The sequence below is a fragment of the Cryptomeria japonica genome, chromosome 9 (assembly GCF_030272615.1).
Source record: "Cryptomeria japonica chromosome 9, Sugi_1.0, whole genome shotgun sequence".
NCBI lineage: Eukaryota > Viridiplantae > Streptophyta > Pinopsida > Cupressales > Cupressaceae > Cryptomeria > Cryptomeria japonica.
The window spans coordinates 449284799-449295267 of record NC_081413.1 but is presented as its reverse complement, the minus strand read 5'-3'; positions in this window follow the sequence as shown (position 1 = coordinate 449295267).

Here is a 10469-nt window from a genome sequence, read left to right as displayed (position 1 = left end):
GGGCGCCCTGGTCCCTCTGTCAGACAGCAAGTTTTCGACAGTTCGGATAGCTTTCCAGGTCGTAAGACAGCAGTTTCAAGAGCAGTTTCAGGGGCAGAATCAGGACAGTGGCGCCCGCGCCCCCGTCCCGAACATTTTCACTCAGATTTTGACTCTGGGTACGCATTTGCATTCTTGTCTTGTCCTTGTGTTTACAGCTTTCCCTAGTTTAAGTTCAATTCTGCAATCTTGTTATTAGTTCATACTTGCACTTTGGGGTTAGGGATTGAACTTGCACCATTTTATCTTTCAATTACAACAAAGGAATAGAAATCCTAATAGGTAGCCCGTGGCTCTCTCTTTCACAAAAAGAAGTAGCTAATTGTGTGATACCTCTAGGCTCTTTCGTATTCCACAATGTGTGTCAAAAGGTAGGATTAGGACATGTTAGCCTAGTCTCGCTTTTTCCCCTACACATTTTGGTGAACCCGACGTGAAACTTATTATTGCTTTCTCTTGCATTGCATTTGTTAGATCTAGATCTAGATTTAGTGTGTTTCTTTTAAGTTTCATTTTCAAAAAAAAAAAAAAAAAAAAAGAAAAAAGAAAAAAGGAAAGGTGTGTTTCTTTGTTTCTTTGCATTGTATGTTTAAGTTTTATGCAATTGTTATTTCAAAATGTCAGATTTCTATTTACAAGATGTTCATATCCATGATGATGTATGCAATTATGTTGATTATGAGTATAGCCAAGATGAATTAGATGAAGCTTTAGATGAGTTTTTGAGCCCTAAAGATACCAAACCTTCATTTTACCAAAAACTCATAAACCTTGTTACTACGCCATTTCGTTGTGATGAGAAAGATAAGTTGAATGATTCCTCTCAAGGGTACATTCCTATCAACTCTTCCACTGAATCTAGTAACATGGTTGTTTTCAATGATCCCCTCTATGAAGAGATGTCTCCTTTTGAATCAAAAGATAAACCTTTTAATCGATATGATCATGCTTTGTTGGATGATGCTCTTGATGACTTTGTGGCTTTATCGAAATCTTTAAACAAGAACAAAACTTCTAAATTAGTTAACATGATAAACCTAAAAGAGCATAATAAGCCTCCCTTTGAAGTCCAAGGTGCTTATCCTTCTCCCACCTTTCAAGTTCCTAAATCACCTCTCCTTACTATCCAAGGAGGATATGGTCATGATTCCTTTTTTACTCCGAATAAATCTATCATCACTGTGCAAGGAAGAAAACCTATGAGTCCTTATAGTTACACCAAGCAATTAACTAGAGAGAGTTATCATGCGGTTGCCCATACTTATCATACTAGAAATAATAGGCAGCCTAATCCTCCTCCTGTGACTCCGGTTTCTCTTCCTAATCCTCAACCAACTCTTCCGCAAGCTCCACGTATTTCACAAGTTCTTGGCATGGAATATGATCTCATAGAACAACTTAAAGCTACCCCTGCTAAGATATCCCTTTGGGATTTGATCCAAACTTCCTCTGCTTATCATGGAATGTTACAAGATGCCTTGAAAGATTTGAATGTTCCTCCACCTAATGCATCTAGTAATATAGTATCTTTAGTTAACTCTGTGATGAATCCTAAAGCTCAAATTGTGTTTACTCAAGACGAGTTGCCTACTAGTGAAATTCAACATCAATATGACCCCTTGATGATTGTGGTTATCATAAAAGACACTGCTATAAGACGAGCACTAGTAGATAATGGCTCTGGCCTTAATGTGTGTAGCATTAATCTATTGCATAAGATGAATGTGGATACATCCCTTATTGAGCCTGACTCTCGTCCCATTCGAGGCTTTGATAATGTGGCTAAGTCTTCATTAGGTATTATCACCTTACCTATCACGGTGGGACCTGTTACTTTGCCTACTCCTATCCATGTTATGTTAGGAAATCTAACATACAACTTGTTATTAGGGAGACCTTGGATTCACAGTATGCAAGCTGTCCCCTCTACATTGCATAGACAAGTTAAATTTATCTATAACAATAAGACGTATACCTTGATAGGTGATACTAAGTTCAAGCTTGTTTGCAAACATCTACTTCCAAAGGGAGTTCTTCTAAGCCTTCCTCTTCTGGTGATGACTCTTTACCTATGGACGAATCATCACCCTCTGATAATCAAAGTTCTTTGGATGAGCCTAAAGTTCCTGAAAAAGATTCTTCTCAACTTGAATCGACACATGAAAAGGCTCTTGATCTTGAAAAGGTTCTCGTAGAAGATGACTGGGGATCTCTTGATTTTAATCCCACCTTTGTAGGTGAGTATAGGGTCCCTTCTAGAGAGCTTAAAGTTGAAAAGAAGGAAGAGGCTAAAAATCAATCAATCTTACCTGAACCTATGAGCAATAATTTTGTGGCTGCCTCTCAAACTTCTTCTCCTCACACCTCTAATTCTGAAGGATTTGATTCTTTGTCTTATGAAAAACCACCTTCTCTTTCTGAAATGGCTGATCGTTATGGTCGTGGTTTTCATATTCTAGCTAAGCATGGGTATCATGGAAATGGTTGTGGTGCTCACGAACAAGGGATAAAGGTTCCTCTAGAGAATAATCTTTATGATGTGACCTTTGGACTTGGTTTTAATCCTTACAAGCGCACTAAAGCTTCTAAGAGACCATGTATTAGTGTTAATATTATTTCTACATCTCTACCAATGAGACACCCTGAGTATATTGATGGGGATCCTTCGTGTGCCTATGCTTTGGATGTCTTTCCTACCGATGATGCTTTAGCTGAGTTCTTAGGAGCATATGATACTCTCCCTCGTTATCATCACAATAGGGGACTTCCTTATTGTTTGAACACTGAAGCTTATTTTGGAAAAGAGATTGATAATGATGAGATTATGAAAGAATTCCCTCAGTTAAAGGATACTCCTCAACAAAGTAATCTTCTCATAAGTGACACCATTAATATTAAGATGGATCCTTGCAATGAAGAAAAAGTTATTAGAATTGGAAAATGTTTGGATGAAGAAGAACAAAAACAATATGTAGATTTATTGCATGAATTCCCTGAGATCTTTGCTTGGACATATTCTAACATGCCTGGTATAGATCCTAAGATTGTTACTCATAATATTGTCTTAGTTCCCGATGCTAAGCCTATGAAACAAAGGATTCGAAAAATGAATCCTAAGGTAGCTTTGCTTGTTAAGGCCAAGATTGAAAAATTATTGGAGGCTAGATTTATCCGCCCTATTGATTATTCCCCGTGGATTTCGAATATTGTCGCTATGGCTAAATCAGATAATAAAATAAGAATGTGTACCGACTTTCGAGATTTAAATAAGGCTTCTTTAAAAGATGATTTCCCTCTCCCAAACATTGACATGATAGTTGATTCTACACCAGGACATGCTTTGTTATCCTTCATGGACGGTTTTTCAAGATACAATCAAATTTTCATTAATCCTCAAGATCAATTCAAAACTGCTTTCACCACTCCTTGGGGTACGTTTTGTTGGGTGATGATGCCTTTTGGACTTAAAAACACAGGCGCAACTTATCAACGAGCGATGACCCTTATCTTTCATGATTATATGCATAAGATTTTAGAAGATTATGTTGATGATGTTTTAGCCAAATCCATTCTCCGTATAGATCATATTAAGATCCTTCGTCAAATCTTTGAAAGAATTCATAAATATCACATGCGCTTGAATCCCTGAAAATGTGTTTTTGGTGTGGATAGTGGAAAACTATTAGGATTCATAGTTTCGCATCGTGGGATTGAGGTGGACACTAAGAAAATAGATGCTATTGTCAACATGCCACCTCCTAGAAATGTGTCTCAACTCAAAATCTTACAAGGAAAGATTCAGGCTATTCGTAGGTTCGTATCTCAACTTGCGGATCGTACTTTTCCTTTTACTCAACTTCTCAAAAAGAATATCACTTTTCAATGGAATGAAGATTGTCAGCAAGCATTTGAAGATTTAAAAGTATATTTGGCTAATCCTCCTATCCTTCAACCTGTCGAACCTTCTAAACCCTTCCTTCTTTATACAGCCGCTTCCTCTCATGCTCTCGCAGTATTATTGGCACAACATGATAAAGATGGTAAAGAGTGTCCGGTTTATTATATAAGTCGAACCTTACTCGATTATGAGACCCGATATTCTGCGATAGAAAGACAATGCTTGGCCTTGGTGTTTGCGACTCAGAAATTGAGACATTATCTTTTGAATTCAGAAGTCCACGTCATGGTAAAGTTTGATCCTTTGAAGCATCTTTTCTCTAAAACTGATTTATCAGGACGCCTAGCTAAGTGGGTTATGATGTTAACTGAATTTGACCTTAAATTTGTTTCACAAAGAGCAATTAAAGGGCAAGCATTGACCGATCACTTAGTTGAGGCCCCTTCACCTTTCTCCTTCCCTAACCCTGAGTCTTTTCCTGACGACTTCATTCTGTGTGCAAAGAAAGATGAAACTTGGGAGCTATACTTTGATGGCTCTAAGTGTCGTACGGGATCGGGGGCAGGTGTTGTTCTGATTTCTCCTACAAAGAAATCCATTCCCTTATCTTATCGTCTCAATTTCCTATGTACCAACAACATTGCCGAGTATGAGGCTCTTATAGCAGGAATAAAGGCAGCCTTGGCTCTGAATGTAAAGCACATACATATTTATGGAGATTCTCAATTAATTATAAGACAAGTAACAGGACTGTATCAAGCAAAACAAGACAAATTATCACAATATAAAGACCTTGCTATCTCTTTGTTACAAAAATTCGATTCTTATACCATAGAACCTGTTCCTCGAAAAGATAATCGACATGCAGACGCAATGGCATGTGTGGCTTCTCTTGTATCTTTAGAGGACCCTGTGGTTGATCTTAAATTTGTTATTCACAACCTTATCTCTCTAGCTATTGTAGATGATTCTAGCTTGGTGACATGTTGTGACTTTATAGACTCAGATGAATGGTATTCGCATATCGTAAGATACTTGACCAATGGTACCTTTCTTGATTCCACCAATAGAAACACTAGGGCTAGAATCCGCAAGTTGTCTGCTAGATATATCATTCTTTCTAATGTTCTTTACCGAAGGGGTTATAACGGTCTTCTCCTTTGTTGTCTTAACAAATTGGAAATCCCTGGTGCTCTTGAAGAGGCACATTCAGGTGCCTGTGGGGGGCATTTTGGAGGCAAATCCTTGGTTCAAAGATTGCTTCATATGGGATATTATTGGCAAACTATGCAGAAGGATTCTTTTTCATTTGTTAAGAAATGTCATCAATGTCAACAACACAATAATTTGATTCATGCTCCTGCCTAAGAACTCCGTTCTCAGGTAGCCTCTTGGCCTTTCTCTGCATGGGGGTTGGATCTCATCGGTAAAATCTCTCCTCCTTCATCTCAAGGACATACTTTCATTATAGCCACAACAAATTACTTTACAAAGTGGGTAGAAGCTGTTCCTCTTCGCTCTACTACTGCTGACGTGATTTGTCGATTTCTTCTAGAAAACATTATTTCTCGATTCGGGATACCTTCCACTATAATCTCACATAATGGGACATCATTTAAGAACAAAGACGTGAAGAAATTCCTCGAGAAATATCATATGAAACATCGATTTTCTACACCATACTATCCTCAATCAAATGGTCAAGCCGAATCATCCAATAAGATAATTGAACAAATTCTTCACAAAACCGTGAATAAGCATGGTAAGGATTGGAGTACTCAGCTAATTTATGCTCTTTGGGCCTACCAAATGAGTGTATGAATTGCTACAGGAACCACCCCTTATAATCTTGTTTATGGTGCTGATGCTATTATGCCTTTAGAGTTGGAGATTCCATCACTTAGAGTTTCTCTCAAAGGTATAGTAGATGATGACTCTTATAGAGAGAAAAGACTTCAACAGCTTGAGATGCTTGATGAACAGCGTATAAATGCTCTTGAGCATATTCAAGCGTATCACAAAACTCTACAACGAAGCTATAATGATAAGGTTATTCAACGTTCCTTCTCAGTAGGTGACTTAGTTCTCTATGAGAATCAGCGCAATGTGAATGCCTTACCTAAGGAAAAGGGAAAATTTAGTCCTAATTGGCTTGGACCGTATATTGTTATTGAAGATTATGGATCAGGTGCTTACAAAATAGCGGATGTAGATGGTACGCCTCTTAAAGAACCTATAAACGCTATGCACTTGCATAGATACTATGCTTAAATTCCTCATTCCTTATCATTCATCTATTTCCTTTTCACTTCTTCAAAATTGGATAATATGTTAGCATATCTTTGTTAGAGAAAATAGAATCAAATGATATTTTGTTTAACCTATATTGCTTTGTTCTTGACAAGCGTGTTTCTTTACTCTCTAGTTTGTCTTGAATTCATTTATGTAAATTGCAAAAGATTTACATTTTCATTATGTTGGCATATTATACAATATCTTTATGTGTTAAGTAGAATTGTATCATGTTGTGTTTAAATTAAATCACATTACTTATATGATTCTTAGGCTTAACACATATTTCTTCCCTATCATCAATGTAGTACTTGATTAAATATTTTAATTAAGTCACACATGTATCAATTTAATCATGGAGCATTGAGAAATCAATCACATGGAAATTAAATTTGGAACATACATGTACATCTACCAAATGTATTAACTTTAATCAAAATACACATTGTTTTAGGCATTAAAGATAACACGTTTGAGACAAAGAGAAGCATGTGTATATATATATATATATGTGACTCGTATGATACAAAAGTAGGTCACTATACATCCAAAATGTGACCTATCCTACATCACGAGATCATCTCCTATCCCTAGGGCTAGTGGCTGGAGAGTGACGACTAGACGCTCCCTCCTGATCTGGCCATGAAGGTGGACCCATAGGTGTATAGCGTGATATAGATCATGAATGACTTCGAGAGGAACTCCTATGATCCCTATCCATAAGGATCGCGTGATATGAGGTAGCCTCGGCCTGAGCTGCTGCTAGGTCACACTGTGCCTGCTGAAGGTTCTCTGATAGAACTCTCTCTCTCCCTCCATATTTCCACCTATACTCGAAATGGGGAAAATAAGTCCTCATGCCAACCCGTGTTCCCCTGAGGCCTATAAGCAACCTGTGAGGAACTAGGGATCTGTGCCCTCGTGGAAATATCTGTCACTGCTTACTGGATCAAGGAGCGCCACTCCTGCACATTAGCTGTAGCAGTAGAACAGATTTTGTATTAGTACCATTCTATATCATCAAAACATTAATCAATCAACATAAACCTACTATACCTGGATCTCCCTCGCACCAGTAGGGATCATGATATGGTAGCATCTATGACTGGGAACTGCTAGGCTCCCCGTGCTCGAATGATCTGTGCACGATGGGTGCAGGTCTCCGTATCGCCTCGTGTTCCCCCTTTTGAGGAATATGAGGAGGATCCAAGGCTATGGTATCATCCCCTGAATGGTGGGGAGCTGCATCTAACTCCTCCTTGTCATCTCTATCCTCCTCCTCCTCATCTGCATCCTCGCCCGCATCCTCGTTCTCCTCATCATCATCTCTATCTGTGTCATCCTCCTCTCCTTCCTCCTCCTCCTCGGCACTAGGCTGATCTCCTATGGGTGGATCAGGATCTCCTGCCTCCTCATGACCCTCTCCCTCCTCTGGCTCCTCCGATCTGGATCCCGGATCCTCATCTCAGTCTCCATGTCTCCATGGACCTGGATGGCCTGTCGGGTGATCCGGTGGAAAGATAGGCCCTGGGTATGCCCTCACAAACCATGACAGATACTTGCGCTATGCTCTGGGATCTGCGACATAATCAGTGACCACATCCTGATCAGACCCCTCTATATCTGTGATCTCGATATCATCTATCATAGGTCTCACTACTGCTTTGGGTCTAGGAAGGACTCGTGAGTGTCGAGTGTAGATGGGTACATCGGCTGGAACACACTGCTCTAGCCCAAACTGCCTCCATACTCGGTCAAAGTAGAATGGGACTATGATATGTGGGTATCATCCTCTCAGTAGGCGGTTCCTCTATAAGCATGCTAGCTGCCTCTCCATTCCATCCCATCTGTGCATCTGCAGATATGGTCTCCATACTGTCACCTTAGCTATCAATCTATCGAATGTCACTCTCCAATATAGTAAATCCCCAAATCTCCACTCACTGGTAAGTGGATAGGCAAACACCCTGGGTCACTCGCTAGCCGCACTCATCAGATAGCCGACAGGCTTGGTGCATGTGAAGTGCTCAAATATCCACACCTGCAGAAGTGTGCATGTCATCAAGCTACAACCCTGTCCAAAAACATACTCCTCGAGGTCGTGATAGAGATGTGCAAGCATACTCCGACCCCAGGCATATACTCTCCTATGTCTCTCCATAGCCCTAATGCACCATGTGAGATCCCCATGCATGTGCGTACCTCGCCCATTAGGGCAGACAGCTAGTGCAATGATGACAATCATAAGACGTCTCATGAGGGGCACCTCTCCGGTAGGATGTAAGAGCCAACTGACCATGATGCGACCTCTCATCTCACTCGACATGACTCTCCCTATGCAGTATATCTACTCCCTCTTATGGTCCTCCGCTAACCAGTCAGTCGCGTATGTCACGGTAGCTCCTCTGATAGGTAAGCGAAGTATGCAATACACATCCTCAAGTGTAACCGTCATCTCTCCTACTGGGAGATGGAATGTACATGCGTCAGGATCCCATCGCTCCATAAGTGCCATCAACATCGCAAGATGGAATCGAATGGCTGGCAAAAGGATAGTATACCACAAACCTACTATCGATAGCGTATCCCTCTTTGCCTGAGTCAGCCGGGGAATCTGATCTCACAGACTGCGAAGAATCTGCCCCGTAGTGTGCTCTCTCATGTATGGGAGACCCTGCGATGCAAAAACATCAGTGTAATCAGTACTCAATCATCAAAGTCATTTATGCAAAAAATGAAAACTGTCGAACATCGAAAGCTAACGTCGTAAATTGTATGCACTTGCTAAAGCAGTACAATTTCACACCTAGTTTAGCACCCGCCTGGCGCATTTTGCATTTTGCATTGCATTTCCCCTTTAGCACTTAATTAATCAAATTAATTAGGTCTAAGGTTCTATTTCATCATCTTCCACATCATAAAGTCGGGCCCTTTTCATTAAAGTGTGCCCCTTTCATTTTATTCCTCCAATACATCATTTAACTAAAAACCCTAATTAGGTCCTATTTTGAACTTAGGGGCTTGATTTCAGGGGTCAAAACATCTCGAAATCACCTGTAACTTCGGGATTCGCTCTAAAATCATCATATCCGACAGCCCTGAAAATTTGGTGAAAAGTTGTCGGGACCGTGGCGCCCGGAGTGCACACGGTCTCGGACATTTTTCCTGAAATTTTAGGAGCTCAATCCAATCATAAAATAAAGCTTAACCCTAAGAAATTGGCAGGAGATTCAATCTCTAGGTCGACCAAAAGTTGGAATTAAGACCTAGGGTTTCATACATAAGAGCTCTCTTTCTTCATTTAAAAGGATTCGAATTTTGGTTTCAGGAACCTCATATGCAGCAAAAGAGAAGATCTTTGAAGACTTGAGCAACATTCAACATTCATTCATCAAGCATTCATCAATTTCATTCATCCACTTAGGGCTTGGAAGACATTGAAGAGCAATAGGGGATCACCGACTGAAGATTGGCTTGTACCCCTCCCTTGGGGTTGGGTATGATTTCATGTTATTTTCATGTCTTTGCATGAGATTCATTATATCATTTGCATTCATGCTTTAGATCACTTTGCATCTTGATTTGGAGCATTCACATTATCATTTACAAGCAATTAGGGTTTACTTTCTAGGTTGCTCTAGTTTCCTTACTTGCATATTAAGATCTTGCACACACACAAGGTCTGTACACACATTACTTTTACAATATAACTTGGCTTTTCGTGGAGGTAGAAATCACCAAAGTGGGGGTTTGACTAAAGCAAAACCCTATATAGCTACCCAAAACACCTTTTCAGATATAAGTGCAGATTTCGGGATTCAGACGACGCTGCAAGTTGCAGATTCAGAAGAAGCAGACGGCGACCGAACCATACACCAAGTTTTAGAGCCGAAGACTAGGACAGGGGCGTGGAGCACCCTGGTCCTACCAGGACAGGGGCGCTGGGTGCCCTGGTCCCTGGGACAAAGGCACTGGGCACCTTGGTCCCTCTGTCAAACAGCAAGTTTTCGGCAGTTCGGACAACTTTCCAGGTTGTAAGACAGCAGTTTCAGGAGCAGTTTCAGGGGCAGAATCAGGACAGTGGCGCCTGTGCCCCCGTCCTGAACATTTTCACTCAAATTTTGACTCTGGGTACGCATTTGCATTCTTGTCTTGTCCTTGTGTTTACAACTTTCCCTAGTTTAAGTTCAATTCTGCAATCTTGTTACTAGTTCATACTTGCACTTTGGGGTTAGGGATT